Below are 5402 nucleotides of genomic sequence, written 5' to 3'. Positions count from 1 at the left end.
AACTTTCGTTCAAAAAGCCACAATTCCTTCAAATAAATATTTCTTAACATCAATCTTGAAGATTAGCTGGGAAATAGAAGAAATCCTAATAAGCCACAAATAATTGAAGAAATCGGCGCTGCTGTTAACGACGTTGCCATGGCTGCTATGAAGGAAACAAACATGTCGTTTTGCACGTCGGTTGTTTGGCGTGAATCAAAAACCTTTCATGGTCGATTTATATATATTTCCACAAGGTGGTGTTGTCTCCCCTATTTGGTTTTCGTTGTACACATAGTAAGGGAAACATATGAAAATCTGTTAACTAAATTGTTACCAAAAAATTTCTTCACCAATATGTTTGTAAAGGTGTGTTAAAATGTGTTAAAACATGTGTTAAAATGTTGAAGGTCAACTCCCGTGGGAAACCCAGAAAAAAAGCTGTTGAATTCGGGTACCGAAAAATTATTTTGGAGAATTTTTATTTTTTTAAATCGGCCCTTAAGTAACTTATGAGGGGTCAAATAAGGGTTTTTCATGATTCTGAGTTGATTGTTAACATTTATATTTCACCACAGACACTCCTTTGTGGAAAAATAATTTCTAAATATATCTCATTTTCTACTTTGCAGGACATGGAGTCTAGCAATATGGATGAAGACGTTACTCCACCTGTGCTCAATTGCTTCATCTGTGCACGCTCGGATACACCAGCTGAAAGGCTCATACAGGCAACTCCAAAGGGATACTCAACTTTATTGAAACAAGCAGAAACTGTCGAAAATGTTACTGTTGTGGAACGTATGAAGGAGGCTCAAAAGGAAGGAAAACTGAGGTACCACCAGAAGTGTAAAAATGATCTGTACAACAACTTTGTTGCAACCACCAAGAAGTCAGCTCAAGCATTAAAGGCAGAGAAAGAGTCATCAAAGTTGAAGAGAAGACGCACTACTTGTGAGTTCAGTTCATCAACTGGCTGCAGTTCTAGAAGATCACAGTCAGTTGACCTCCTGTATAAGGATGTATGCATTCTTTGCAACCAACCAGCCCAGCTCTACAAAAATAATCCAGCACAAGCTAGAAAGAAATACAGAGTGCCAGATAATTTGACTGCAGATACACTGAAGGCAAGCTTGCTGAAGACAGCACGGAGTCGCGGGGATGACTGGGGCACTGAAGTCACTGGACGCCTGGAAGGGATCAACGACTTGGTAGCAGAAGAAACACTGTACCATTTGCGATGCAAACTTATGTTTGCGAGAGGTGACAGTTTGTCCAAGACTGATGAGGAAGGAAAAAGGAAGAGAGGACAGAGGAGTATTGATGAGGAGCGAGAGGCAGTTTTTATTGAATTCTGCGAATGGTTAGACTCAGAATTAGAGCATGGGGTAATGAACATGGACCAAGTCCATGAAAAGCTGCAGGAGTTTGATCAGTCACCAGAGAAGAGCCTTTCTTATTCAAAGCATTGGCTAAAGATAAAACTTCTAGAGAAATACGAAGACACCTTGTATTTCACAACACAGGAAAGAAGGGCAGATGTACTCTGTCTCAAAGATGGCACCGACAATATTCTGCGAGCGCATCATGCTAATCTTGACCATGGAGATGAGAAGACTCAGATCATAAAGACGGCACTCAAGTTCATATCCAATGATATTGCCTTGATTGATTTAGGTCCAAAGTCATACCCCACCACACACAGTATGACTGACATCGATAGTCAGCTGACACTTGTTCCTGCAAGCCTTCAGATGTTCTTGAGACCGATTGTCAAGACAGACGAAAGAGTTGCCGTTTGGGGGCAGAATTTTATTAAGGCCTGTCGACCTCGGTCTGGAGCATTGCCACACCAAATGGGGCTTGCCATACAACTTGATCATAGATTTGGGTCAAAATGGATGCTCAACAAGTTCCACCGGCTGGGATACACTGAGTCTTACACGGAGACACAAAACTACAAATACTGCTTCCTTAATAGTAGGAGTGGAGATGATGTTCCAGATACTTCTGGCACTCTTGACACCATTGTGGAGGAAACCGATGAACAGATCAATGATGAGATTTGCGGTTGATGCTGCGCTTGAGGATAAATCAGTGATGACAGCCAAAGTGCCAGCCAGTGAAAGTGAATTGTCAAGTAATGATCAGGTGGTCTTTATGGAGGTTGGGGAAACAAACAATGCAGTCACTCAGTTTGTTGGAGACAATATAGATTTAAACATTGTCTCTATTCACGGAAACACTCCCTTTCACTCTATGGGTTGGATCGAAGTCACCTCTCCGGCACCACCTTTGCCAGATCCACAGACAACAGCAGCTTTCCCCCGGGTGAAGTTGAAGGCACTCGACAAAGCTAAGATCCTGAGAGGAACTGAAGTAAAGATTATTCCATTTACGAACAGGAAACAGATAGGAACGAACGCGATCATGTTTCTCCCCCTCGCTGAGCTTTCCTCCTCCCTGGCTCATGATCAGCCACTCCTCACTCCAGGTGACACACTCTGGGCAGCGGGGTGGGTGATCAAACCAGAGACTCTACCTCCAACAGAGGGTGCAGCTGCACAACATTCACTCCGTGCCTACCTGCAGACCCGGGACTGGATCCTTCTACAGAGCATGTCTCTGAACCCCAGTGACTATGGATGGACAATAGGTGTGCATGGGTATGAGCCAGTTCCAACACTGGACCCGACGGCTCCTGAGGAGCTATTGCAGTTCACGAGCTGTAATTGTCATGGAGATTGCAGCAACCGGCGATGCAGCTGCAAGAAGAATGGGGTCACGTGCATCTCGGCCTGTGGAGTCTGTAATGGCATTACATGCAGAAACTGCAGTCATGATGTTGTTGAGTCTGAAGAAGACATAGACAATGACTGTTGAAACTTCTGACATTGTGAATGAGAAATAACTCTTGAGTATTATATATGTATGTGAAATAAAAGCTACTTTGTGTGTAAATGTAAAAGTGAAAATATAAATGTTAACAATCAAGTCAGAATCATGAAAAACCCTTATTTGACCCCTCATAAGTTACTTAAGGGCCGATAAAAAAAAAAAAAATTCTCGAAAACAATTTTTCGGTACCCGAATTCAACAGCTTTTTTTCTGGGTTTCCCACGGGAGTTGAACTTCAACATTTTAACACATGTTATTACACACCTTTACAAACATATTGGTGAAGAAATTTTTGGTAACAATTTAGTTAACAGATTTGTGAAATATCTCATAAAATGCCCTTACTAACAGGTGACTGTTGCAGTTCAAGTCGTAGTTGTCGTATTATCAAATATGCTGATAATACAGTAATTAGTAGGTTCTTACTCAATCACCATAGGTGCCGCAATTTTAGCTCACCCGAAGAATAGTTCAGTTGAGCTTATTATGGGATGTCACGTCGTCCATAGTCCGCTTGTCCCTTCATCTGTCCGTAAACACTTGAAACTTCTTCGAAACTACTAATGGGACTGTGACTAAACTTGGCTGAAAAGATATTTGGTGTGATAGAACTCAAGTTTGTTCATGGTAAAGCGCGGTGCTACGCGCGCTTACTTGTATAACAAGGAGGAAGCGGACAACGCAGGAGGTTTAAAGAGTCTTTATTTCAAGAGCTCCACTGTAGCACGGGAGCGCTCCGGGCTGCGAGCCCGGTGTATATCCCGCGGCCACGCCTACCCCTCGGGCGTGGCCGCCGCCCACTTGGTGCGCGGAATGATGCCATCACGCCAGTGAGCTTCGTGTCCGCCACACGCGCCCCCCCAGAATTCCCGCGCACCTGGAGGGCCAGTTTGCGGGGCAAACGGATGACCCGGCCGAAGCGCCCTCTGGCGACTGGCGGCGTCCGGGGTGCAGGGATGCCAGCTGGGATGCCTCCGGCTGCACCCGGGATGGCTGCAGGACTGGGGGGCAGTGTGCCGGCGGGCCTGGGCGGTGCAGGGGGTCCGCCTGCAGGGGGGCGGACCCGACGCGGGGGCCGAGCCACCGGCGGTGGGTGGTCCACGTCGAGGTGGGCCGGGTTGAGGTGATCCACTGAGACGCGGTCGGGAGTACCGCCGATGTCCAAGGTGAAATGTTTCACCCCGGTCTCCAGCACACGGAAAGGCCCATCGTATGGGGGCCGCAGTGGTGTCCGGTCGGCGTCCTGCCGGACGAAGACGTACTCCGCGGTGCGAAGCTCCGGGGCGACATGCGTAGGTGGGTGCCCGTGGTGCGCTGTCGGCACCGGGGCGAACCGCCGGGCTGTCTCCTGCAGCGCGGAGCGTTCCTGCGTCGCGGACCATCGTGCCGTGGTGTCGGGGAGGAACTCGCCCGGCACCCGCAGCGGTTGTCCGAAGACCAACTCCGCCGCGGATGCGCGCAGGTCATCCTTGGGCACCGTCCGGAGGCCCAGCAGGACCCAGGGGAGCCTGTCGACCCAGCCGCCGTCGCGGAGTGTGGCCCGGAGCGCGGCCTTCAACGAGCGGTGGAACCGCTCGCACAGGCCGTTGGCCTGGGGGTGGTAGGCCGTGGTTCGGTGCAGCTGGACCCCGAGCCCCCGTGCGACTGCCCCCCAGAGCTCCGAGGTGAACTGGGGGCCGCGGTCGGACGAGATGTCCGAGGGGGCGCAGAACAGGGCGACACAGGTGGCGATGAACGCCTGCGCGACGTCCGCCGCCGTCGTCGCCGGCAAAGGCACGGCCTCCGGCCACCGGGTGGTGTGGTCCACAATTGTCAGGACATGTGTGAAACCCCGCGAGGGGGGCAGAGGTCCCACCAGGTCCACGTGCACGTGGTCGAACCTATGTTCCCGCACCGTAAACGGGGCCAATGGGGCCTGGGTGTGCCGGTGCACCTTCGCGCGCTGGCACGTGAAGCACGTCCTGGTCCAGCCGCGGACGGCCTTCCGGAGGCCATGCCAGACAAACTTGTCGGCGACCAACCTCTGGGAGGCCTTCGTGCCCGGGTGGGACAGGCCGTGGATGGCGTCAAAAATCTGGCGCTGCCAGCCCGCGGGCACGATGGGGCGAGGCCGCCCGAGGGAGACGTCGCACAAGAGGGCCGTGGCCGCGCCGTCGAACGTGGCTGCGCCGTTTTTTCCACACTAATACAAGTGCAAAAGGGGTTTCCTGCACCAACACAAGTGCGAAAAGTGGTTTTTCAACACTAACACAAGTGCGAAAAGTGGTTTTTCAACACTATCACAAGTGCAAAAAGAGTTTTTTCCACTCTAATACAAGTGCGAAAAGTGGTTTTTCAACACTAACACAACTGCGAAAAGTGGTTTTTCCACACTAATACAAGTGCAAAAGTGGTTTCCTGCACCAACACAAGTACGAAAAGTGGTTTTTCAACACTAACACAAGTGCGAAAAGTGTTTTTTCCACACTAATACAAGTGAAAAAGTGGTTTCCTGCACCAACACAAGTGCGAAAAGTGGTTTTTCA

Source organism: Myxine glutinosa, chromosome 7, assembly GCF_964187855.1.
Source record: "Myxine glutinosa chromosome 7, kmMyxGlut1.1, whole genome shotgun sequence".
Lineage (NCBI taxonomy): Eukaryota > Metazoa > Chordata > Myxini > Myxiniformes > Myxinidae > Myxine > Myxine glutinosa.
The sequence above is the reverse complement of the archived record's forward strand: the minus strand, read 5'-3'. Positions refer to the sequence as shown.